The sequence below is a fragment of the Patella vulgata genome, chromosome 1 (assembly GCF_932274485.2).
Source record: "Patella vulgata chromosome 1, xgPatVulg1.2, whole genome shotgun sequence".
Classification (NCBI taxonomy): Eukaryota; Metazoa; Mollusca; class Gastropoda; family Patellidae; genus Patella; species Patella vulgata.
In genome coordinates, this window is record NC_065879.2 from 21,636,467 (window position 1) to 21,664,458 (window position 27,992).

At 45.7% G+C, this 27,992-nt stretch overlaps 1 long non-coding RNA gene and 2 other non-coding genes across 3 annotated transcripts; all 3 read right to left on the reverse strand.

The window, feature by feature from the left end:
- Positions 1-960: 960 nt before the first annotated feature.
- Positions 961-2,323, reverse strand: LOC130012344 (uncharacterized). Its single transcript, XR_008787773.1, has 3 exons — positions 1,962-2,323; positions 1,624-1,677; positions 961-1,076 (listed from the first exon to the last, which is right to left on the reverse strand). It is a non-coding gene; the product is annotated as an uncharacterized LOC130012344 (long non-coding RNA).
- Positions 2,324-20,889: 18,566 nt separating this feature from the next.
- On the reverse strand, positions 20,890-24,785 carry LOC130010578 (large subunit ribosomal RNA). Its single transcript, XR_008785899.1, has one exon. It is a non-coding gene; the product is annotated as a large subunit ribosomal RNA (ribosomal RNA).
- Positions 24,786-25,053: 268 nt separating this feature from the next.
- Positions 25,054-25,202, reverse strand: LOC130010574 (5.8S ribosomal RNA). Its single transcript, XR_008785895.1, has one exon. It is a non-coding gene; the product is annotated as a 5.8S ribosomal RNA (ribosomal RNA).
- Between the last annotated feature and the right edge of the window lie 2,790 nt (positions 25,203-27,992).

Below are 27,992 nucleotides of genomic sequence, written 5' to 3' on the forward strand. Positions count from 1 at the left end.
GTTTACCACAACTAGGTCGGACAGATGCTGAAGAAGACATGGGACTTGTACCTGTTGTAGCTGCTCATCCATAAACCAGTCCAATACTTTTTCGGCGTCCTCGTGGCTGTGGTCATCTAATGCTTGATCTAGATACATATCTACGGGGTGTGACGTCCGACCGGTGGTGGGACAGACTCCCAAACCCAGACAAGAATGATCAGTTGTTGTAGCCCCTCTTGATTTCGCTCTACCCATCGTTTGTGCAAGAGTCGTGCATTTTCTTTCAGCAAATGTTCGGCAGCCAACTTTTACCATTTCAACAATCCATGTTTGGTCATCCCGATACTCTTGGCCAACTGTTCATACGCCATTCATATTCATTTCTCATACAATCATATTCATTTCTAATAAATATGTTTCTGCATGTACTGTGCCGTGTGAGTCACGTTTCTTACTGAATTAAAATGGATTTATTGATCGATTTCATGGTTGATAAATAACTCGTGCGTAGAAACATGAAAATGGATTAAAACTATGGAATGTTAATTACATAAGTTGGGATTTTCCTTGTGAAACGAAATATTTCAACAGAAATAAACATTCAATTTTCACATACGTATAACACATGTTCAAATTCACACATAAATATCTTAGACCGGTATTCATTCAAATGTATAGAACATATATTTATTCATGCTTATAATTTTGTGTATTTCCCATAGGAAAAATCTCAAAGTTCACAAGTATATGCAATTACAAAATATGTTCATGTAATCATGCACAACTGTATATGTTGGGAATGTTTAAGCTAAATTAAAATAAAATTGATTCATTGATATTACAGACAGATTAGTTAATGACACGTACCAATAGATTAAAGCTATGGAATATTAATCGCATACTTTAGAATTTTAACTGTGAAACGTAACATTTATTCAGAAATAAAAATTCAATTGTAACAAACACATTATCTAATCCCTCATTTCCTGTAATTGAATTGCGACAGGATGTCGGCGTCTTGGCTGGTGTGTACTCGGCTTGGGTGTTAGATTAATCATGTAATATTAGTTGACATTAACCAAATCGTTCCATTCCTGTAGGTATATAAGTAAGCAGGAACAGTTAGCTGTCATTCGTGTTTCAGAGTTTATACTAATATATACTATATACTCAGCAAACTATGGTTTGTTGCTAGGATAGTTCCTCCCTCAAACTCAATTATTAAAAACATAAATAAAATAATCTACAATTTCATCTGGGAAAATAATAAAAGTGAAACAATTAATCGAAACACCTTGAACCTAGAGCATAAAAATGGTGGCCTTAAAGTGCCAAACATTCGACTAAAAATCCAGGCAATGCAACAACAACTTATAGTAAAGGCAATCAAAGACAACAACAGTCCCTGGTTAGGCCTATACATATACTGGCTAGGATTTACTACAAGGGATACTCTGCCAAGATATGCATCCAATAATTATACCCACTCGGAAAAACTCCCCCAATCATATATAGATATAAAAGAAACTTACAATAGCCTCAAATCATCCATCAAATATACATACAATACAAAACTTAAAGACATATACTGGTCCCTAATTGACTTATTACAGACACAACCAAAAATAAATAAACAATTACCTCATGTTGACTTTTCAAAAGTCTGGACAAACCTCTATAAATGCTCCTCCTTATCTGAAAAAGAAAAGGATTTCATGTATACAATCATCAATAATGCAGTACTAACAAAAGATATTATGCTATACAGAAATATATATACTATCAACTATAAATGCCACTATTGTAACCGAGCAACTGAATCTTACCATCATTTATTTCTGAATTTTCCCAAATTAAAATTCTATAAATGTTCCATTACTACACATATAAACAACATTTATTTCGCCAAAGAATTCAAAATCAACAACAATACAATCCATCTACACAATATAAAATCTAAATACATTCATGATATATACCTATACCTATCGATCATATGGTCTAACCGAACACACCCTCTATCCACCAATATTTCACAAGAGCTTATATACCAATTCTATACAAAAAGAAAACAAAAATAAAGATTACTCTCTTAAGCTCGAGTCTTCACTACCTTATGACCCTCCTTAAGCCTAGGTTTGTGTCGTCATGTCTGAATTTATACTCTGCAACTTCTCCCATGAAATATTGACTTTGCTACTATAATAAGTAGCTACAACCATAGACATCTTCTTATATTTCTTTCGTATATGAGCACTCATTGCAATTTTTAGTAAGAATGTAGGCCTACAAGCGAAAATAACCAAACACCTGTAGGCCTACCCCATATAAATTCTGGAAAATTTTGGCTTAATTGATAAACCAATATTATACGAAAGGAAATAAAATCGAAATCACCAAGCTTCAGCCTACTCTGCCTTACCGAATTCTCCTGTATAAGGCAAGTTATCGTCCTGTATGAAGCTTCCATATTAATTACTCTACTATATGACTAAACAGACCGCGCTATTTACTTTAAGTTGTCACAACTTGACATCTTAGTCATCTTTCGTTTTCGTTAAATGGCACTATCTCACTCTGTCATATAAATAAAATACCTATACACCCACTGAAATATGTCCAACAGTAAAATAGAAATCCATTAAAAACATTTAAACACTAACTCAAGTTTTACCCGTTTGTTTTACCGCTATTCATTCACTGTAATCAACACTCACCTCTAACATTAACATAACCATCATAACATCCCACAATTCCCTATGCACGTTCTTTTTGTGCTGGGAAACATCACACTCTCTTTCAACCAGACGCTTTTCCACTACAGACTTCAAATATATTTTTAGCTTTATATAAGAAAGTAGCTATAATATAGGAACTTTAATTGTATTTTGTATTATATTACCGTTTGTATATATCATCTCATATTGACTTTGTATATAACAATTGTAAATAAATAAATAATTCTACTGTATTAAATTATAAATTATCTATTGCATTGTTGGTATCCATTCAGGGGGTCAGCCCCAGAAAAAAAAAAAAATTGCCACGCCCCTTTCTGGACATGTCCTAAAATTTGATTTTTTTTTTTTTGACTGAAGGTCGGAAAATTTGGATTGGGTATGGGTGGGGTGGGGCTTTGGTCCACCCCTCGTAGGTGGAGGGTGGTTGCGTGCCCCAAGTCGGTCGTTGATGCGCGCAAATTTGATTTTTTACTCAACCTGATGTGCGCGGACAAGATAAATTGCCTAATTTAACCTTGGAGTTGACTTTTTTCACACAAATATAATTAATGGAGATGAGTTTTTAAAGATACGCCTGTCGCCTCGCCAAAATATATTAATAAAGTGGAAAATATTCCAAGTTTACACGCAAAACAGCGAAAACGCAAGTGTCAGCGGTCTGATTCCCGTTGTATGGAGTTACCTCCCTTGAACCAGTTGAAGTGATTTTTTTGTAATTCTATCTATTAAATAGAATATATAGAAAATGGGAATGTTTTTCATTCCAAATTTGGTTCTTCATATGGGAATCAATATTGATTAATAACCATCGTTATTAAATACTTTCTAATAGAATATGAGAATGTTTTTCATTCCAAATATTGTAGTCCTACATACAGGTCAAGTTGTCGATTAACTAAGAGATTAAGCTTTAAGTAGGTCAACCCACAACTTAACACTATGTCGATTATTATTGAACATGTAGTTTACAGAAGTTACTAACGCTAGCGATCAGAAATACTTTGGTATTTTGGTTATATATTCTTCGATTTTGACAAATGCACCGATTAATGGGATTAAGTGGGTCAAACCTGTAGATTGATTACGAATATGGCGGGTTATAATTGAAGTCTTAGTGGGCGTCGTCTGCTAATAACCGATTAACAGGATTAACTGTATATATCATAGCGATTTCATAATAAAATTTATAGAATTACGTTCTTCACATGGAAATCAATATTCATTAACAATTGTTTATTAAATACTGTATGTTAATTGCATACTCGTGAAATGAAATATTTCAACAGAAATAAACATTTAATTTTAACATAGTTTGTTTCACAAATAAATACGATTGTAACTGCGTATATTTGTCAACTTTCAGATTTTTCCTATGGGAAATACACATGAAGAAATATATGTTCTAGACATATTGTCGCCCTTCTACGAAAGCCTTAACGGATTAACTGTAGGGATGGCTTCCTCTTTTGAAATTCAATAAACATATTTGGTGTGAATGCAGAAAAATAAATTTTATCTGATACCTGTAATTGATTTGCGACAGCATGACGCCATCTTTGCTGGTGTGAAGTTGGCTTAGGCGTTAGATTAATCTTGTAATATTAGTTGGCATTATACAAACCGTTCCATTCCTGTAGGTATATAAGGTAAGCAGGAATCGGGGTTTGTCATTCGCGATAAACTTGTGTTGAATATAGGTTAAGGTTGAGAGTCGGCTAAGTTCAGATTTTTCTATTACATTTTCTTATTATATTATTATTATATTTTATGTACTTGTATGTTATTTCAAAGTAGATGTGAAATTTTATTATAATCCGATTACATTAAATATACACTGCTTATCTTAAAGTATTCATTTGGTAATAAGTGTGATTTAATATAGTCAGATTACATTAAATATTCACATTTGAATAGGTTATATATCCAACATGTCTGGTAGACACGCTAAGCAATGCCCTGTTTGTTTCAAGCCCTTTGTGTATATTGTTAGGCATTTGACAAGTGTTCATGATAAGAGTAAGGAAGAGGCGTTAGGTATATCCCGCGACATTGCCACGCGCCAGTACTCAATTAATCCCAGGATTCGTCTGACGGATATTTTGCAACTGGTGCCCGGTGATGATGGCTGGGTAAGTTTCCCCCAAGTGCAGAAAATATTAGAGGCAACAGGTATCGAGGTGATAGTTAACGGTCTTTGGCCCGTTGCAATGGTTAGGCAACAGAACCCTTTTACGCTTGCCCGGTGCGTCTTGAACCCACCGGTGGAAGCAGAGGCCCAGTCAGACGAACTTGCGGTGACTCCGACCGATGTTCCCGAAGCCAACGACAACGACAATGTTGCGGCTACTCCCGATGTGGAGAGTAGTCCAGAGATAGCCCTTCGGCCCCGGCAAGCTCGCCCACTTGTGTCTGATAGCAGCGATAGTGAGACTGAAAGCGAGTCTGAAGACGAGGTCGAAACAAGGTATTTGTTGAGGGGTGATACCTATAGGGAGCAAACTTTGGTTGGTCGTATCCGTGCGATGCGAAAGGATGCTGGATTGGCAGAAAAAATAGCCTGGACCACAGAGGCCGACAAGGGAGATCCCCACTTATATTCATTTTTCTCGCATTTAATGCTATGTAAAGCCGGAAAGAAAGAAAGAAGTGTAACAAATAAGGTAAACCAGATTTCAAAATTACTCCATTTCATCCAAAAGACCCATGAAATGGGCACGAGTAGCGCAGACCCGAAGTGTCTGTATCAACAGGATACATTCAATAATTATTACGATAGGCTTGCGCACGATCTCGATGGCACGGGAAATGGATACGGCCTGCAGCCGACAGCCATGAAAAATGAGCTGCAATCGGTTAAACTTTATTTGACATATTTATTAACTAGCTGCAATTACCATGTTTCCGACCCGGGTTTTAAGGAACACGCCAAGATAATGCTGGAAGGCATGGCGGTGATGGTTAAGAACAACTATAGTAGGATAGCCGTCGCAAACACGCAGCGGCAAATCCAATTACAGACCGAAGTGGTCAAATATGATATTAATCAGATGAGGGAAGAGCTGGCGCGAAACGTTGAAATCAACGATCGATTGAAAACGATTCGTGACAAACTGGCTCGCAGCGGTGTTAGAAATGACAATATGAGTGATTATATTTTTATAACGAGATACTTGTTTGTCAAACTTCAGCTGCATGGTATTCAAAGGGTGGGGGTGACCGAGGGTCTAACCCTACAAGAATTTTATAACGCAAAGGCACGCGTGAATTCGCACGGAGAAGACGTGTTTCTTCTGTTGATAAACCCTCACTCCGCAGGCACGATTGTGATCCCGGCTGATTTGTACTCCTTGATGGACTTCTATTTGAAGAGGTTCCGACAGAAGGACGACCCCAAGACGAAATGTTCTAACAAGTTCTTCCGTCAATGGGGCTCCCAAACGGAATACGTGAGTGTGGCCAATAACATAACACAGTTCAGACTAAGATACGGCTTAACCGATATTAATACCACTACTTGCCGCCACGTCGCCCAGTTAAAGAGCAAAGCGGATGGGATTAACCATGAGCACGTTCAATCGTGCACGGCAATGGGACCCAATGAGGCCGCATTCGCCGCATTGGGAAACATTATTGAGGGCAAGGACAGTAAAAAGCAGCCGGCTACTTCCTCTGGGGTCATGACTGGCGGCGACCCCCGTGTTGTGAATTCGGGGGCTAGTACTTCTGGTGCTAGCCCACCCGAGTTAGAACGACGCGCGCCCCCTCCGCCGGAGGCTGGTTATTGTGATGGTAGCTCGTCGGGTACTGCTACTCCCCCTCCCCCCGAGTTAGAACGATGCCCGTCCCTATTGCCGGTCTGTTCCTTCCCTTCCGCATCTTCCGTTGGGTCGGATATGTTGTCATTTGATCAGATTATCAAGTTGTTGCAGGGGGCCCTATTTGAGGCATATCCTGTTGGTCCCTACGGGTCCGTGCCTACCAGGGCCATGGCCGAGGCCGTGTTCAAGGTTAAGGATTATTACAGTCAAGTTCCCGTAGCGAAAAAGTCGAAAACGCTGAAAAATCTGACGTCAAAATGGCGCGAGGCACAGCACAAAGCCCGCGGTAGGCATTTTGTGGACACTTTTCCACGTATTAAATTGGCGGATGCCAAGAGTGCCAACCCATTAATCCAGGAGAAGTTCGCTGGCTGGAGTCAATATGGGAAGATAGCTGGTTACGCGTTTCAGTACGTCACTAACCAAACCAAGGCCAAACGCTGACAAGAAACGCGTCCATTGCAATTAACTGATCTTAAGTAGTTGATGGACATGCATTCCGCGCAGTCGTGGGATCAGGTGCGCCTGGAGTACCTACAGAACGCGACCAATTGGGATCGGTCGGACCAAGAAATCGACGCTTTCCAGGAACCATAACGTGGTTAATTGGGATCAGACCTTGTGTGCCCCGGGAACCTTGATTTATAAATTACGCATGCTAATAATTTTCTTCGGTTTTTTTTTTCAGGTTCGCCTGGAGTACCGACAGAACGCAACCGGACCAAATAATCGACGCTTCGATCAGACCTTGAGTGCCACGGGAATCTTGATATATATAAATTCTAATATTTTTTTTTTCAGGTGCGCCTGGAGTACCGACAGAACGCGATCAATTGGGATAGGACCTTGTAATTGTAATGAATTGTAATGATGTCACTAATATTTTTTATTCCGGAATTTTTTCCAATGCGTCTGGGTAGGATTGTTTAGAATATGTCGCTAGTATGGAATTATTTCTTCCGGTTTTTTTTGTTTTTTTGAATATAGCATCTGGTGTTATCACACGTCCTCACTATTAAAAGTTACTATTAAGAGGTATTGTGACTAGTGCGAAAACACCGGAAGTTATATTCTCGGGCCATGTAGAAGCTACCTCCTCGTGGTATGGCCTGGATGCCAATGGAATAAACACGTTCCACTGGTAACGAGACGCTTCTAAGATTATCGCATTTTCTCTTAATTATTTTCTCTTTAGAATGTCCACAAGATGAGGGGCCATACTATATACCGGAAAACAACCGGAAAACACCGGAAAACAACCGGAAAACACCGGAAAACAACCATTTTATACTGAATACCGGAAAACACTAAATACCGGAAAAGATCCTAAATACCGGAAAACACCCTAAATAGGTAACCGGGAGCCTGGTCTTCTGTGTGCGGTTTTGGACCAAGTGAGCGCCGATGAAGGAAGGTCAAGGTCATTACGATGTTCGTTATACAAATAGCTCCCCCCCCCAAAAAAAAAAATCCGATTTTTTTTTCTCAAAATTCTGTTGATGCCTATTATGTATTGAATGTTTTAAAAGACGCAATCAGTCTACCTCCATTGACAATATTTTATTTTGTATTTTAATTTTAGTTTTCATTAAATTTCAGTATCAGTAGGAACGAGATACGCAGTAGCGGTATTTCACTTGCACCACAAGTCAGGCCCATCTAGGTTATACCTGCGCTCTTGCCCGACAAAGCCAATCGTGAGCCAAACTCAACAGCGTGGTTTAGACTCAACAGGAATTGACTCTGGTGCGGCAATATTGTGATCGCCCCCAGCCCTGATTCCCCCCCCCCCGGATGCCGAGGGCCCCCCTTTCTCCAAATCTGCGGCTCCTTAGTCCTTCCTGAGCCCGGACACCTGTGCCCATAGACGTCAGTGAGAGCGACGACCACTGCTTAGTGGCCAGCTTCGTGCCACTGCAGCCATCTAATTCCACTTCTGATCACGCTTAAATGCAGTTGTCTCTCGTTAACCGCTTACGGTAATTGTCGTAATTTCATCTTATAGACCGTAATTTCTTCTTACTATGGTCGAGGTGTCGACATTAATAATGTTGTAATGTCGCGTAGCAATGTCGTGTTGTCAGGTTATCGGGTTGTCGGGTTGTCATGTTGTCTTATCGGCCATATTCCTCTTAATACTATGATTATATACACTGATCCTGGTGTTAGTCGAGAAAGTTCCCCGAGATTTTGCAGCGTGGTTTCTCCTTGTCGACTAAGGGGTCTGGCAAAGTACAGTGTCTAGTTGTGTAGGTGGGACAAAAAACAAGCTCCTGTGTACACATTGGCGGGCACATAAAAGAATCCTTCACAGTTGAATTGCGATGAAAAAAAAGCACGGAATATCTCTGAATTCTAGCGTATTAAAAAACGAAAGACCGTATTTCCTAGATTCCTCTTTTAATCGCGGTTCCTCTTTATTATTTTTAGTTTACCACAACTAGGTCGGACAGATGCTGAAGAAGACATGGGACTTGTACCTGTTGTAGCTGCTCATCCATAAACCAGTCCAATACTTTTTCGGCGTCCTCGTGGCTGTGGTCATCTAATGCTTGATCTAGATACATATCTACGGGGTGTGACGTCCGACCGGTGGTGGGACAGACTCCCAAACCCAGACAAGAATGATCAGTTGTTGTAGCCCCTCTTGATTTCGCTCTACCCATCGTTTGTGCAAGAGTCGTGCATTTTCTTTCAGCAAATGTTCGGCAGCCAACTTTTACCATTTCAACAATCCATGTTTGGTCATCCCGATACTCTTGGCCAACTGTTCATACGCCATTTCGGGTGACAGTTGTTTCAAACCGTTAATAAATCTCCTCATTCCTTCAATTCCTGGCGTTGTGATTGGCAGGGTGCTGGGCGACGTCTGACGACAGTATATCGTCATCGAGACGTAGAGCGGGCGTCATCGTCTGTCACTGGAATCTGATGACGGCGTGGCACATTGTACGAGCTAGATTGGTAGAGGCACTCACATTGCGCTATCGGTTGAGTCCTTCCGGTTCTGTTGGTGTGGCGCCAAATGAATTGTTTCCGTACCAGGCAGGTAGTAGAAATCTAACACGGGATAGTCGGGGATGTTGATGAAGACGAACGGCGTTCTTCACAAGAGTCATGCTTATATTAGAAAGGTGGACATCTCAAAGCCTTTTTATAACTTTTTCACAAAGACATGGGACGGTTCTTCTTCGGGTAAGATACGAATAGGAAAACGTAGTTCACCGGGCGTGTCTGGTTTCAGATCGATCAGTAAATAGCTGCAAGGGGTACTCTTGTCAAGGGATCTTTTACGTGCACGCCAATGTGTACACGGGACCTTGTCAGGCCCATATAGGAGTCATCGCGAGGATTTTTGAAGATGACCTCATAGTGAGCATTTAAATCGATATCAAACAGGTTTTCCACATAGTAAATCACGGTCACATTCCTATGATGACTTTTCTTGGTGAACCAACGTTCTAACGTGTCGTTGTCTTCTCCCATCAAATCACCCACGACTAAACATTGGGGCCCTTCGTCCAAATTACCAAACGATGCATTCAGGGGGGAGTATCAAAAAGCGACATTTGGAGAAATTTCTGCACAAAGACCGTTTTCCCTACACCCCTTGATCTGCTCACTTACATGGTAAAGGGGTGCTTGAATCACACGTCCATGGTGAAATAGATTTTCCCTTTCAGGACCGCTGACCTTTTATACCTAGTACCCATGGCAAGAAACAACAGACCAGATGTGTATAACATCTTTTTTTTTCATTAATTTACGATATATTTAACATTTCGTTGTTAATTGTTAACGAATTCAAAAATTTTAAACAGTAACAAATAACAAAGAATAGCAAACACAATAGCCAATGTCTTTTTTAGGACAGTTGCCCTTTTATACTACAGTACCCATGGCAAGAAACAACAGACCAGATGTGTATAACATTTTTTTTTAAATTAACATTAATTTATGATATTTAACAGTTCATTGTTAATAAAATTGTTAACGAATTCAACGATTTTTAAACAGTAACAAATAACAAAGAATAGCGAACACAAAAAAAGTCCATGAACAGCCAATGTCTTTTTTAAAGAGCACAATAATGTCCAAATATCACTACGGCATAGGTATTTAATGCATGTCATATGCGTCAACACACGGTATACCTAATATACCGAACCGATCATCTTTTGTAAATCGTCGTCGTCGACCCAGTCTTGGACATCTTGTAGAGTTAACACTTGGAGTGCCCATTCGCCGTCCATCCAGTGTATGGGACTTTAATGGACGTAAAAACGTCTTTTATCGAGAATGTGACAAGCAGTCTTTGCCCATTCTCAGTATTTCGCTCTTTTGTCGTGCCGTAGGGTCACGGGTACGGATATGAGTGGGTAAGGCCGTATAGATAAGTTTTTAAAGAAACACCTGTCGCCTCGCCAAAATATATTCAGAAACTGGTGGAAAATATTCCGAGTTTAAGTTTACACCCAAAACAGGGAAAATGCAAGCGACAGAGGTCCGATTCCTTATGTGGAGTTGTCTCCCTTTAACCGCTTAATGATTTTTTTTATTTATATTATCGTATAGTCCGTAATTTCGTCTTTGAGATTCTATGCGCTCTAAAATATGTTCAATCAAAATATACCTGATATAAACACCTGTGGCCAGGTTTTAAGTTTACATCACAAACAGGGAAATCGCCAGGTACAGAAGTCTGATTCCAGGTGTGATATCGAATGAATGCAGTTATCTCTCTTAACGTGAATTTTTGTAATATTATCGTTAGTTGGTAATTTCTTCTTTGAGATTCTATGCGCGGTAATATATGTTCAATATAAATATACCTGATATAAACACCTGCTACCACGTCCAAAAATATACAGAAAAATTGGAAAATTTTCCAAGTTTACACCAGATACAGGAGGTCTGATGAATGGAGTTATCTCTCTTTAACCGGTTAAAACAATTGCCTTAATCTCACCCGTAATGTATTCTGTTCGCTATGTGGCCATGTGGGCTAAATATTGACCCGAGATATACACTTGTCCCCATGAACAAATATATGTATAAATTTTAAAATATTCCAAGTTTATACCCAAAACGTGGATATCGTCTGCTGTGTGAGACGATTAAATCAATCAATAATCACTAGAATTCAAGATGGCGATCGAAGAGCGAAATTCTCCTGTAATAAATATTTTAATTCTCTTGTACTAAGCATTTTAAGTAGGCCGATAGAAGAATAAAGCTTTGTTTGTACTTATTTTACCTACATACAGGAGGTAGAACTGTAGGAGGTCAAGTTGTCGATTAACGAGCGTCGTCTGCTAAGTGGATTAACTGTATATATTACTGCTACGCATGTTTCTTCAATAAACATAGCGATTTAATATATCTATTGATATACTTTTGCGTTTCTACATATGGAAATCAATATCAGTATTTTATTTATATAAAAAAAAATGAAATAATTTCTGGTTAATAATATTTTATATATTGCTTGGATTTTGTTACCTGTAGATTAATTAACGTGCTAACAATATGGCGATTATAACTGAAGTCTTAGTCAACATGTAGTTTACGGCATTTTCTTACGCCAGCGATCATTAATACTTTAATTCACTTGAAATAAGTATTTTTAGTACAGAAAAAAACCCAATTTCCTTTATATATTGTTTCCATCTTATAAATAGAAGACAAAATATGCATATTTTTTTATCTACATATACGTCAAGGTATATATTAATTAGGTAACAAAATGGCGAATATAATGAAGTCCTTAATCCATTCTTGTATAGAAAATGCCGACATATATGGACCGAAACACGTCTACTTCTAATTGTAATTAATATTTTAATGCTCTTGTAATTAACAATTCTCTTGTAATTGATATTTTAATTCTCTTGTAATTTATATTTTAATTCTCTTGTACTAAGTATTTTAAGTGTAATAGAACAAACATGCTTTTACTTACATTTTCTAGATTAACGAGCGTCGTCTGCTAAGAGGATTAACTGTATATATTATGGCTACGCGTGTTCCTTCAATAAACATAGCGATTTGATATATCTATTGATGTACTTGATATATTTTCTACAAATGGAAATCAATATTAGTATCTTAATTATATAAAAATAAATAAAATAAGTACTGGCTGATAATATTTTATATATTATTTGGATTTTATCACATGCACCGATGTGGATTAACTGTATTTAACCGTTGTTATTTGATTTTATTAAATCTTTCATAATAGAATATATAGAATATGAAAATGTTTTTCATTCCAAATTTGGTAGTCCTGAAAAGGACTGTTTTTGATACCCTATTTAGGGTGTCGTTCAACCAAACAGGGCAGCTTTACAGCGCTCGAATTTGTTGCTGGTGAAACTTATCGGCATATGGTCGTAAAAACGTTCTCCTATCAAATGTACAATCCAGGACATGTACAAGCATAGTTTGGACATCTCCGACGAATTCAAGTGTACCCCATCCAACAAACTCTCCGAAAAAAACTCTTTCAGGTCTTGCTCTCGGTAGAAGCAGGTTAGTCCATAAAAAAGGTATCGACATTCACTCAGCCGACGTTTCATTTCTCTGTTCAATTTTTCTGTTTGTCTCCGATTCATCTTCCAGTCTCCGTATCTTGGATCTTTCCGTGGGTAACTGTTGATCCACACCACCGGTACGTTGTAGCGGACATGGAGATTACGGAGGATGGCCAACAGTGTCTCTGCAATAAGCTTGGTGTCAAGCGACGGAAAAATATCATTGCCCCCCCCCCCAAAAAAAAAAACGAAAATTATGTACCCCTGCTTTCCATAAAAAAAATAGTTGATGGGCACTTAAATCTGTTGCCGTTGCCCTGCAAAATTTTTCTAATTTGTTGACGTGTGACGAGCCTAAAATGGCGATTTTCATCTTTAATGATAACTTGTTCGTTCCTTAAGTAGCCGAATTGAGAGATAAATTCGAGACTGTTGCTTTAGGGATTCAACAAGATTGATCAAAACAAAATTTATTCAAATAATGATTGTTTTACTCAATATTTATTCAAATAAAGTAAATGTAAAAAATAGTATTTTTAAATACAAATAATTCGAGGTTTAATAATCATTGGGAAAATACCCGTCAGGATAAACAAATTTCTTATTGAATATCAATGTAATGTAACCAGATATATTGATCGATTTCATGGTTGATAAATAATGCATGCGTAAAACATGAAAACGGATTAAACATATGGAATGTTAAATGCATACTTTGGCATTTTCCTTATGAAACGAAATATTTCAAGGGAAATAAACATTCAATTTTCACACATGTATAACACATGTTCAAATTTACACATAAATATCTTAGACCGGTATTCAGACTTATTTTTTATTGAATTTGAAAAGAAGAAGCCATCCCCAAAGTTAACCCGTTAACACCTTCAAAGAAGGGCGCCTATGTGTCTAGAACATATATTTCGTCATGCTTATTATGTGTATTTCCCATAGGAAAAATCTCAAAGTTGACAAGTATATGCAATTACAATCGTATTCATTTCTCATACAATCATATTTATATCTCATACAATCATATTCATTTCTAATACAATCATATTCATTTCTAATACAATTTGTTTCTGCATATACTGTCACGTTTCTTACTGAATTAAAATGGATTTATTGATCGATTTCATGGTTGATAAATAACTCGTGCGTAGAAACATGAAAATGGATTAAAACTATGGAATGTTAATTGCATAAGTTGGGATTTTCCTTGTGAAACGAAATATTTCAACATAAATAAACATTCAATTTTCACATACGTATAACACATGTTCAAATTCACACATAAATATCTTAGACCGGTATTCATTCAAATGTCTAGAACATATATTTATTCATGCTTATAATTTTGTGTATTTGCCATAGGAAAAATCTCAAAGTTCACAAGTATATGCAATTACAATCGTAATTATTTCTATCACTCATACAAAATATGTTCATGTAATCATGCACAACTGTATGTGTTGGGAATGTTTAAACTGAATTAGAATAAAATTGATTCATTGATATTATAGACAGACAGATTAGTTAATGACACATACAAATAGATTAAAGCTATGGAATATTAATTGCATACTTTAGAATTTTAACTGTGAAACGTAACATTTATTCAGAAATAAAAATTCAATTGTAACAAACACATTATCTAATACCTCATTTCCTGTAATTGAATGGCGACAGAATGTCGGCGTCTTGGCTGGTGTGTACTCGGCTTGGGTGTTAGATTATTCATGTAATATTAGTTGGCATTACACAAATCGTTCCATTCCTGTAGGTATATAAGTAAGCAGGAACCGATAGCTGTCATTCGTGTTTCAGAGTTTATACTAATACGCGTTACCGGTGTTTTCTTCATTGTGCGAATTTCTAACCCGTGTTTTTTTATTGTGCGAATTTCTTAGTTGGATCATATTTGTGTTTAGGAGACCATAAATAGTTAAGTTCTTCCTTTAATAATTAATTAGATTAGATTAATATTCGTCTATCGCATTGTGCGAATTTTTTTAGTTAAGTTTAGTCGTATTAGATTTAATATTCGTTGACGTTATTTAGGTTAAATATTCACTCCCCAACATTACGGTTATTTATTTTAAATACGCGTTACCGATGTTTTCTTCATTGTTCGAATTTTAAATTAAATATTCATTCGTGATTCAGAGTTTATAGTAGATTAAGAATTAATTATATAATTTTTGTATCTTTTATATATATATACTTTAATAATTAATTATAAACAGATTAGATTACATATTCGTCTATCGCATTAACATACATTGTTGATATTTTATTTAGGTTAAATATTCACATTTTGTATTAGGTCTCCCCACATTAATAAAATTAGGTTAAATCCCCCCACCCCCGTATTGATAGTTGTCACCCGTGTTTTCTTCATTGTGAGAATTCTTAATTAATTTTTTTTCTTTTTTTTTTTTTCATTATATACTTTTATTCCGGTTAAATATTCTCCCACATTATTTAAATTAGGTTAAGGTTATTTATTTTAGATTGAATATAGATTTTTGTGCTAAGACTCCCCCACCCCCATATCGATTTAGTTACGTTTTTAGTCATATCCGACGTTTCAAATATGTCCGGTAGACATGCTAAGCAGTGTCCTATTTGTTTCATTTCCTCCGAGTATATTACTCGGCATTTGGCAAGAGTACACTCTAAGAGTAACGAAGATGCTTTAAAAATATCTCGCGACATTTATGACCGTCAGTTGTTAATAAATCCCAAGATTCGCATGACGGATATATTAAGATTTGTCCCCAGTAGTGATGGCTGGGTAAGTTTCCCGGATGTCCAGAAAATTATAGAGGCAACGGGTGTTGAGGTAGTAATGGACAGTGTTTGGCCCGTTCCTAAGGCCAGACAAGCGAACGTCATCTCGCTTGTCCGATGTGTGTTAGACTCATTGGAACTCAATGAGGGTAAAGTCGAGGCCGCATTCGCCAACGTCTTGGGAAACATTATTGAGGACAGGTACAGTAAAAAGCAGCCTTCTGCTTCTTCTGGGGTCATGACTGGCGGCGACCCCCGTGTTGTGAACTCGGGGGCTTGTACTTCTTGTACTAGCCCACTCGAGTTAGAGCGATACCCGCTCCCTTCGCCGGAGGCTGGTAATTGTGATGGTAGCTCGTCGGACACTGCTACTCCCCCTCCCCCCGAGTTAAAACAATGTTCCTTCCCTTCTGTATCTTCGGTTGGGTCGGATGTGTTGTCACTTGATGACATCAAGTTGTTGCAGGAGGCCCTATTTGATGCATATCCTGTTAGTCCCTTCGGGTCCGTGCCCACCAAGGCCAAGGCCGAGGCCGTCTTCAAAGTGAAAGATTACTACGGCCAAGTTCCGTCAGATAAAAAGGCGAAAACGTTAAAAAATCTAACGTCAAGATGGCGCGAGGCACAACACAAAGCTCGCGGTAGGCATTTTGTGGACATGTATCCACGTATTAAGTTCGCGGATGCTAAGAGTGCCGACCCATTAATCCAGGAGAAGTTCCCTGGCTGGGGTCAATATAGGAAGATAGCTGTTTACGCGTTTCAGTACGTCACGAACCAAACCAATGCCAAATGCGGACAAGAAACGCGCCCATTGCAATTAACTGATCTTAAGCAGTTGATGGACATGCATTCCGCACAGTCGTGGGATCATGTCGTTGTCAAGCGACATTTACCTGGGCGAGGAAGGGGACTTTTCGCCATGAAACATATTGAAAAATCCCAGGTAGTAATCGACTACAAGGGGATTTACCTGACTGGTGCCGAAGGAAAGCGCGTGTACGAGTCCCGGACGGCAGAAATGGGCTACATGTTTCAATTCCATTTCAATAGCACCAAGCACTGGCGCGACGCGTCCGTTGATGACGGGAGTCAAGGACGACTCATAAACCATTCCGTCTGCTGTGCCAACTTGAGGGCAAACGTGGTGGATCTGCTATCCAACGGGCGTCCCCATCTATTTTTCACCAGCACCCGCGAGATTTTACCAGGTGAGGAGCTGCTCTTCAACTATAACGACAGGGAGTCACAAGCCGCTTTTTTAAAAGCGTGTCCATTCTGTGGAGTAGACGACCCCGTCCTACGTGGAGTAGGGTTGGTCTCTCCTGTCAAATAATTTGAAAATTCTAATAATGTTTTTTCTTTTCAGGTACGCCTGGAGTACCGACAGAAATCGACGCTTTCCAGGAACCAAAACATGGTTAGTGGGACCAGACCTTGTGTGTCCTGGCAAACTTGAGGAGCTGCTCTTCAACTAAAGTGACAGGGAGTCACAAGCCGAATAATTTGAAAATTCTAATAATGTTTTTTCTTTTCAGGTACGCCTGGTTTACCGACAGAAGGCGACCAATTGGGATCGGACCAAGAAATCGACCCTTTCCAGGAACCAAAACATGGTTAGTGGGACCGACCTTGTGTGTCCTGGGAAACTTGAGGAGCTGCTCTTCAACTATAGTGACAGGGAGTCACAAGCCGAATAATTTGAAAATTCTAATAATGTTTTTTATTTCAGGTACGCCTGGTTTACCGACAGAAGGCGACCAATTGGGATCGGACCAAGAAATCGACGCTTTCCAGGAACCAAAACATGGTTATTGGGACCAGACCTTGTGTGTCCTGGGAAACTTGAGGAGCTGCTCTTCAACTATAGTGACAGGGAGTCACAAGCCGCTTTTCTAAAAGCGTGCCCATTCTGTGGAGTAGACGACCCCGTCCTACGTGGAGTAGGGTTGGTCTCTCCTGTCAAATAATTTGAAAATTCTAATAATGTTTTTTCTTTTCAGGTGCGTCTGGAGTACCGACAGAACGCAACCGGACCAAATAATCGACGCTACGATCAGGTGCGCCTGGAGTACCGACAGAACGCGATCAATTGGGATAGGACCTTTTAATTGTAATGAATTGTAATGATCTCACTAATATTTTTTATTCCGTTATTTTTTCCAATGCGTCTGGGTAGGATTGTTTAGAATATGTCGCTAGTATGGAATTATTTCTTCCGTTTTTTTAGAATAGGTCGCTCGTATGGTATTATTTCTTCCGTTTTTTTAGGATAGGTCGCTCGTATGGTATTATTTCTTCCTTTTTTTTTTTTTTTTTTTAATATAGCATCTGGTGTTATCACACGTCCTCACTATTAAAAGTTACTATTAAGAGTTATTGTGACTAGTGCGAAAACACCGGAAGTTATATTCTCGGGCCATGTAGAAGCTACCTCCTCGTGGTATGGCCTGGATGCCAATGGAATAAACACGTTCCACTGGTAACGAGACGCTTCTAAGATTATCGCATTTTCTCTTAATTATTGTCTCTTTAGAATTTCCACAAGATGAGCCAGACAGATGTCGAGGATGACCGTACACTTTGATCCACCTGCCAAATATATTTTAGCTGAGCGGTGGCGGAAACAGAAAAGAATCCTAATCCGTCACGAGAATGTGACAGAACTGAGCTTCTCTGAATCATCCGCCAAACTTCATGTAAGTTTGATCGGAATGGCTCAGAATCAAAATCATATCCCCTAGTATTGCAGTTTCTCTTAATTATTTACAGAATTTCAACAGGCCAGTGCGGAAGATTTTATGGGAGCGGAAAAGGAAATCAAGACCAGGTACGGCACGAGATTGTGCCGTGAACGGTCTAATAGCTGCAGATCCGGCGATTTCAAAGAGACATCGCACGTGAGTCTCCGAAAAAGGTTTTTGCCACAGCAGCGTCAGAGAGCTCAAGCAAAAGATCGGTTTTCGAGCGCAAAACCGAATTGTTTGGCCATGCTCCCGGGCGAATGTCCGGCCGGAAAAGCTCGAGAGCGCTGTTCGGCCGCCAAGCCGAGCCTCGGCCGACCCGAGCAATTCCCGGCCGGCCGTCTCTTGGCCGTCTCTTCCCCGCACTCGTTGGAAAGGTATACACATGCACCGCACCAGGTCTCGTCTCTCTCACCTACCTCCTATACTAGTGTTTCGCACTCGTTTGAAAGGTATACCGTCGTGCAAGGGTAGGTTTCGACTGGATTTTTTCGGCTCCCAGGGCCTTGCCGCCCTTCCAAATCCGTCTCTTGGCGTCCATTCTGGCCAGGGACCCTCGCCGCAACAACTTTGGTCGGGATCCGTCAGCGCGTCGCCCCGCCAGCGGCGGGCGAATGTCCGGCGGGAAAAGCTCGAGAGCGCCGTTCGGCCGCCAAGCCGCGCCTCGGCCGACCCGAGCAATTCCGGCCGAGACGGGAAAAGCTCGTCAGCCAGCTTCGGCCGCCAATCCGCGCCTCGGCCGGCCCGAGCAATTCCAGCCCGACCCGACCGCCTCTCGGCCGCATCTCTCTCAAAGCCTCGAGACGGGCACTCTTGGACCGCGCCAGCCCAGCGGGTTCTCGAGACGGCCAGACCAGGCGGCGGCGGGAGGAAAAAGCTCGACAGCCAGCTTCGGCCGCCAATCCACGCCTCGGCCGGCCCGAGCAATTCCAGCCCAGCCCAGCCCGACCCGACCCGACCCCGACCCGACCGCCTCTCGGCCGCATCTCTCTCAAAGCCTCGAGACGGGCACTCTTGGAACGCGCCAGCCCAGCGGGTTCTCGAGACGGCCAGACCAGGCGGCGGGAGGAAAAAGCTCGACAGCCAGCTTCGGCCGCCAATCCACGCCTCGGCCGGCCCGAGCAATTCCAGCCCAGCCCAGCCCGACCCGACCCGACCGCCTCTCGGCCGCATCTCTCTCAAAGCCTCGAGACGGGCACTCTTGGACCGCGCCAGCCCAGCGGGTCTCGAGACGGCCGACCGCCTCTTCCCCGCATCTCTCTCCCAAAGCCTCGAGACGGGCACTCGGACCAGGCGGCGGGAGGGAAAAGCTCGACAGCCAGCCAGCTTCGGCCGCCAATCCACGCCTCGGCCGGCCCGAGCAATTCCAGCCCGACCGCCTCTCGGCCGCATCGCTCTCCCAAAGCCTCGAGACGGGCACTCGGACCAGGCGGCGGGAGGGAAAAGATCGACAGCCAGCTTCGGCCACCAATCCACGCACTCGGCCGTCTAGAGGAATTATTCCAGCCCGACCGCCTCTCGGCCGCATCTCTCTCCCAAAGCCTCGAGACGGGCACTCGGCCGAGAGGTTCATCGGCCGTCTAGAGGAATTATTCCAGCCCGACCGCCTCTTCCCCGCATCTCTCTCCCAAAGCCTCGAGACGGGCACTCGGCCGTCTAGAGGAATTATTCCAGCCCGACCGCCTCTTCCCCGCATCTCTCTCCCAAAGCCTCGAGACGGGCACTCGGCCGTCTAGAGGAATTATTCCAGCCCGACCGCCTCTTCCCCGCATCTCTCTCCCAAAGCCTCGAGACGGGCACTCGGCCGTCTAGAGGAATTATTCCAGCCCGACCGCCTCTTCCCCGCATCTCTCTCCCAAAGCCTCGAGACGGGCACTCGGCCGTCTAGAGGAATTATTCCAGCCCGACCGCCTCTTCCCCGCATCTCTCTCCCAAAGCCTCGAGACGGGCACTCGGCCGTCTAGAGGAATTATTCCAGCCCGACCGCCTCTTCCCCGCATCTCTCTCCCAAAGCCTCGAGACGGGCACTCGGCCGTCTAGAGGAATTATTCCAGCCCGACCGCCTCTTCCCCGCATCTCTCTCTCAAATTTCGGTTGCCAAGTCCCACCACCCACGGTAACACACCGATTGCGTGTAGGCACGGGCAATATTAAATTAAATTAAATCAAAATATTAAAGCCAACATCCAATCTCCTCTCTACCTCTACCTCTAGAGAGGAGCAGCAGGCAGAAGAAGAGTAGTGAAAAAACAAGAGCTCTGTCCGTCTGAAGCGGACAAATCTCCTAGTCGAGGGACAAGTCTCAACGCATCGCAGCCACAACAGGCCGCTCTACCGAGTACGACACCCCGACTCGCACAAACCCAAGTCGTCTGCAAGCAGATTTACCTGCCTTCGAAAGACACCTGCCGAAACACACAGGTCGGACACACACCACCCCGTTCGCCCGCGAAGGCGAAGTAGGGCCTAATCGTTCTGTCGCCGGTCTCAGAGAGGCAGACGCGGACGTCGTGGGACGGGATTCCGGCTTAGAGGCGTTCAGCCGTAAGCCCCAGGACAAAGGCAAAGCCCCAATGGCAATAAACCACCAAGCACCAACGCTTTCAATCCCGGACCAACGTTCCTCTCGTACTAGTCAGTCCTACCCGCTCGTAACCGCTCATTCGTAAAGAGTTCCCTACCAGTAGGGTAAAACTAACCTGTCTCACGACGGTCTAAACCCAGCTCACGTTCCCTGTTGGTGGGTGAACAATCCAACGCTTGGCGAATTCTGCTTCGCAATGATAGGAAGAGCCGACATCGAAGGATCAAAAAGCAACGTCGCTAAGAACGCTTGGCTGCCACAAGCCAGTTATCCCTGTGGTAACTTTTCTGACACCTCTTGCGGGAAGCAGTAAAGAATAGAGCTCTCCCATCGTCGCCCTAAGGGCGACACAAAAGGATCGATAGGCCTTGCTTTCACACGGATCCCTCCTACTGAAAAGCATCCTCAAGCCAGCATTTGCCCTTTCGCTCTACCAAGGGTTTCTCCCCCTTCTGAAGCTGGCCTTGGGGCGCCCGCGCTAGACTTTCGCGGGCACACCGCCCCAGTTAAATTCAGAACTGACTCTGTCCTCGATCGCCCTCGCGAGGGACCTGGTCCCGCAAGACGAACGACCGGTTGCCCGACCGCCCGCCTTTAGCGCGGGGGACCCCTCGCTTAGCACCTTGCGCTCGCCGACACCGCCCCGAATGCGGCCGCTCTCGTGGTCCTCATCGAGTGAGTTGAACGAGGAACGCAGTAGTGGTCTTTCACTTGCGCCGTAAAGCAGTCCCACCTAGGCTACACCTGCGCTCTCGCCCAACCAAGCCAATCGCGAATCAAGCTCAACAGGGTCTTCTTTCCCCGCTGACAGCCCCGGACCCGTTCCTCCGGCTGTGGCTTCGCTAGATAGTAGATAGGGACAGTGGGAATCTCGTTAATCCATTCATGCGCGTCACTAATTACATGACGAGGCATTTGGCTACCTTAAGAGAGTCATAGTTACTCCCGCCGTTTACCCGCGCTTCCGTAAATTTCTTCACCGTGACATTCAGAGCACTGGGCAGAAATCACGTCCCGTCAACACCGATCTCCGGCCTTCGAGACGCTATGTTTTTACTAAACAGTCGGATTCCCCCGGACCGTGCCAGTTCTGATCGAGCCGTTCCTCGCGCCCGTGCCGAAAACGGGGAGAGTCGCCCCTACCCCGCTCCGTCCGCCTGCCCTTCCGAGGGTAGAACGTTCGCCGTTCGGTGCGCCCAAGTCCAAATTAATATGCCACCTGGCGGACTCCCGCTCTAGGATTCCCTCTTCCGAAGCTAGCAGCGGGTCGCTCGGCCCTCAGAGCCAATCCTTCTCCCGAAGTTACGGATCCATTTTGCCGACTTCCCTTACCTACATTGTTCTATCGACCAGAGGCTGCGAACCTTGGAGACCTGCGGCGGATTGAGGTACGGCCCGAGGCGAGAGCGTGTGATAGATTTCAAAGAAATGTTTAGCCGTCGGAGTTTCAAGGACCGTCGAGTCGTAGCCGAACAGGCCCCCGCTGGAGCCGGCTTTGCGGATAAAGTTGATTGCTCTCGCTCCCTATCTCCGGCAGAACCGCTTCCAGGGTCAGCGAGCGCACCTCAAAAAGAAAAGTTAACTCTTCTCGACTCTCCCGACGGCGTATCCGACCTTCTTTGCGTCACCGCTTGTGCTCCGCCTTCGGGTACGGGAATCCTAACCCGTTTCCCTTTCGGCCCGTGCATTGGGTGAGACTTTTTCTGTGATAAAAAAACGTCCCGCTTCCCGTAGGATTTCTCCCAGGCCTTAGGACCGACTAACCCGCGGCCGATCGAAGGAGCAACGCGGAACCCTTCTCCACTTCGGCCTTCGAGGTTCTCGCTCGAATATTTGCTACTACCACCAAGATCGGCACCCGCGGCCGCTACACCCAGACTCGCGTCTAAGGCTTCAGCGCTGACCGCGGCGACCCTCCTACTCGTCTCGGCTTCGGTCAGTCCCCGCGGCAGGCCGCGAGGAATTGCCGAGACGGCCGGGTGTAGGCTGCACGCTACAGCGCCATCCATTTTCAGGGCCCACCAATTCGGCAGGTGAGTTGTTACACACTCCTTGGCGGGTACCGACTTCCATGGTCACCGTCCTGCTGTCTTTACCGATGGACGCCTTTTGTGGGTTCTGCTGAGCGTGACGATCGGGCGCCTTAACCCGGCGTTTGGTTCATCCCACAGCGCCAGTTCTGCTTACCAAAAGTGGCCCACTTGGCACTCGTACATTTCGACGGGGGCCGAGCCTCCCAGATCGAGCGGTAGGCACCCCTTCTCGCCCGTTCAAAGTTTGACAATAGCTCCACGCCATTTCGGCACGGACTCCTCTAATCATTCGCTTTACCGGACGAAACTGTCTCGGCGAGCGCCAGCTATCCTGGGGGAAACTTCGGAGGGAACCAGCTACTAGATGGTTCGATTAGTCTTTCGCCCCTACGCCCAAGTTCCGTGATCGATTTGCGCGTCAGAACCACTTAGGACCTCCACCAGCATTTCTCCCGGCTTCGTCCCGCTCGGGCCTAGTTCACCATCTTTCGGGTCCCAACGCGAGCGCTCTTGCTCCGCCGAGGCCGTAACAACCCCCGACGGGCCGGTCCTGCGCCCCCCTCGCCCGAGAGAGGATCGGACCACGTCGCTTTCGCTGCGCCCCAAGGGAGTGTTTTTCCCTGTGACTCGCGCTCACGTTAGACTCCTTGGTCCGTGTTTCAAGACGGGTCGGGAAGAGTGCCGCCACGGCCAGCCGCGGACCCTCTAGACCGTCCCCCAATGCCCGCCGCCCCACCGACGCCGACCGAGCGACCGCACTTGCACTGTTAAGCCCACGAGGGGCAGTCAAGACGGCCGCGACGACGCCGGGAGACTAGGTCGGGAGCGAGGACGGGGCCGTTCCTCGGCCCGGAGCTACGTTCGCCCTAGAGCCGACCGGAGCAGGCAGTCCGAAGACAGGTGCGACGCCCCGAGGGACGCGCCCCTCGCCTGACTCCAGCCGAGACGAAGCACTCCGAGCCGGTCGCGACTCGCGACACAGCGGAAGATACGCCGACGGGGACGAACCCTCTCGCACGACCGAGCCCGTCCTCCGAAAAGAACAAGTCCCGGCCGCGCGAGGAGCCGCCTACCCGGCGAGCTGGATTCCGCTGATCGCACCGGCGGTTCCACCCGTTTGCCCGTAGGCGCTTTCACGGTCTCTTGAACTCTCTCTTCAAAGTTCTTTTCAACTTTCCCTCACGGTACTTGTTCGCTATCGGACTCGTGCAAGTATTTAGCCTTAGATGGAGCTTACCACCCGCTTTGAGCTGCGATCCCAAGCAACTCGACTCGCAGGTACCGACTGCGCCGGGCAGAAGACCCAGACCGAACTAAAGGCCTCACACCCACTCTGGGAGCACACCTGTCCCGCGGGACTTGTTCGGACGGTCAGACGCCTGACGAGTCGGACCCTTACGCCACAATTCCCGAACCGCCGAGGTCCGACGGGGGATTCGGCGATGGGCTCTTCCCGCTTCGCTCGCCGCTACTGAGGGAATCCCGGTTGGTTTCTTTTCCTCCGCTTAGTGATATGCTTAAGTTCAGCGGGTAATCTCGCTCGATCCGAGGCCGGTGAGAAAAGGTGACGGAGGGGAGAGAGATGCGGAGAGTACGTGCGCCCGGAAGGACGCCCGCGCCACTGCACCCCGAACCCGTTCTGTGAGCCACCCGAGAGGGTTAATCCCAGGCGAGAACGGAACGCCGGAGTGACACTGGGCGGGGCGCTCGAGAGCCTCCCTCCCGTGCTCCTCCCGCACTCCGCTCCGTCGATTGTCAGGTCTGCCTTTGAGGAGACGGGGCCTCGCGGCCGCGACTCCCAGTCTTGGGGATTCTTACCTGCCGGCCCTCGGACGAACGTGGCCGCGGGAGGACCCGCTGCCGCCATGTGCGTTCGAGACGTCGATGATCTTCACTGCAATTCACATCACTTAACGCGTCAGGCCGCGCTCTTCATCGACGCACGAGCCGAGTGATCCAACGCCTACGGTCGTACGCTTTTGCTTTCATTAAGTCTGACGGCCGCCGAAAACGACGGCCCGTGTCAAAGTGTTTCCATCATAGTGTGAAAAAAAATCAAGACCGATCGAGGAGATCGCCGGCGGTCTCGGTGCTGACGACCGAGACTCTTTGAACGTGCCCGGCTCGCTCTCGTCTCTCTCTCTCTCTGTCTCTCCCGCCGCCGAGCCGCGGAGGGAGGAAGAGGGAGAGGGAAGGAAAGGAGGGGAGGGGGTCGTGAAACACGTACCGACAAAGAGAGAAGCCACAACCGAGGCCGTGCGCAGCAGTGGAGTGCCGCGGCACGCCTCGCCACAGACTGGTTGGCTCGGGACGAGCCTCCTAGCGTCTGACCGACCGTGAAACGGTAAAGTTTCGAGGGGGTTTTGTTTCTTCGTCCGCAAAAGAGCGAAGAGGTATACGGTAATGATCCTTCCGCAGGTTCACCTACGGAAACCTTGTTACGACTTTTACTTCCTCTAAATGATTAAGCTCGAACGCCTTTCCGGGCCCGTCCGAAGACAGGCCCAGTCTAACGGCCTCGCTTAGCCATTCTATCGGAGGTAGCGACGGGCGGTGTGTACAAAAGGCAGGGACTTAATCGGCGCCAGCTGATGACGGACGCCTACTCGGAATTCCTCGTTCACGGGGCTGAGTTGCAAGCCCCGATCCCCAGCACGAAGACGATTGGCACGGTTAACCCGTTGTAGGCGAGACTGCCCCCGAAGGAACAGCCCCAACCTCCCCTCTCGGGGCGGGTTCCCGGCCTGACCAAACCAAGACCGTAGGCACTCGCGCTTTCGTCTTCAGTGTAGCGCGCGTGCGGCCCCGGACATCTAAGGGCATCACTGACCTGTTATTGATCTCTCTCACCTAGCTTAAGCTTGCTCGGGATCCCCCTAAGAAGTAGCGACGACCGCTTCGACTCGCCCGATGTTCTCCCTGCTCCCCGAGGGGAGACTAAGATTCGAGAACCACGAGCCGACTAGTTAAGGGCGAGGCCTCGCCCGTTAGCGGAATAAACCAGACTTTTCACTTCACCAGCCACGAACGGCCATGCACCACCACCCATCGAATCGAGAAAGAACTGCACGAGCGTCTGTCAATCCTGACGATGTCCGGACCGGGTAAGTTGCCCCGTGTTGAGTCAAATTAAGCCGCAGGCTCCACTCCTTGTGGTGCCCTTCCGTCAATTCCTTCAAGTTTCAGCCTTGCGACCATACTACCCCCGGAACCCGTAAACTCTCAGGTTGCCCGAAGCCGCCACGGACGGGTCCATAACCGCTGTTCTCGAGCCTCGTCCGCGGCCCGGTCGGCAGCGTTTACCGTCGGTACTACGACGGTATCTGATCGTCTTTGCTCCACCCACCTTCGTTCTGGATTAAGGAAGACGTCCGGGGCCAGCGCTTTCGCTTCGAGTCGTCCCGAGCGGATCACAAAATTTCACCTCTCCCCGCCCGGTACGCTCGCCCCCCACCGTTCCTCTCGAATCCTAGCTCTCCGGCGAAACCGACAGCGAAAGCGACGTCGCCAAGTCGGCCGGACCACCCTCCGGAAATGAGCATCCCCGCTTATTCCATGCACGAAATATTCAGGCTCGGGGTTTTAGCCTGCCTTTAGCACTCTAATTTTTTCAAGGTAGACAGAAAATGCGGCGGGTTCTCTCCCGCGAAGGAGAAAAACGAGGCAGGACCGCGAAGTCCACCTCGCCCCGCGCGCCGGTTAGGGACGGCCGAGAAATCGCCGGTCGGACCCGCAGCGTATCGCGCCCGACCGTGCCGCCTCCGAGATCCAACGACGAGCTTTTTAACCGCAGCAACTCCGATATAGGCTATTGGAGCTGGAATTACCGCGGCTGCTGGCACCAGGCTTGCCCTCCAATAGCTCCTCGCACACTCTTTTAAATTGCGCTCATTCCGCCCGCGGCGACCACTAAAGGGCCCCGCCACGTTATTTTTCGTCACTACCTCCCCGTGTCGGGATTGGGTAAGTTGCGCGCCTGCTGCCCTCCTTGGAGGTGGTAGCCGTTTCGCAGGCTCCCTCTCCGGAATCGAACCCTGATTCCCCGTTACCCGTCAACACCGTGGTAGGCAGGTCGCCGACCATCGCCAATTGATGGGACAGACACTTCATGGCAAAGTCGTCGGGGGCCCGGAAAGACCCCGCGATCGGCACAGTTATTCGGATTTCAACACTTGTCGCTTCGCCCCGTCGCTACTTTTGACGGTAGCTTCGCAGGCTAGGGCGATCTGGTATAGAGAATAAATGCCGTTTCCCCGCCTCGTCGAGAAACGAAAGGGGGGACCACGGTGCGTTGCATGTATTAGCTCTAGAATTACCACAGTTATCCATTAAACCGACCCGCTTTTCGCCAAGGAACCTTATCTGACTAATGAGCCGTTCGCAGTTTCGGCTCGCTCCCCGAAAGGAACAAGCCTGAACTTAGACTTGCATGGCTTAAGCTTTGAGACAAGCATATGATCACTGGCAGGATCAACCAGATAGCCTTCACGAGTTCGAGTGAGAGAGAACCACGAGTAAACGCCCCCAGTCGCAAGACACCCGTCTCCCGTTGCCGGCACAGGCGAGCAACCGAAGAGCGGGGGCGAGCTGGGGGGCGACCGAGCGGGAGGACAGTAGCCAGGACTGAACACCGCCGGCCTCGTTCGCTGCGCGCACTCCCAGGCGAAGAGGAAGACCCTAAGACCGCGAAAGTCGTCGGGCGATCCCTCGCTAGGCGTACGGAAGAACCGAGGTTGAGCCGAGACGGGCCACGACGAGAGC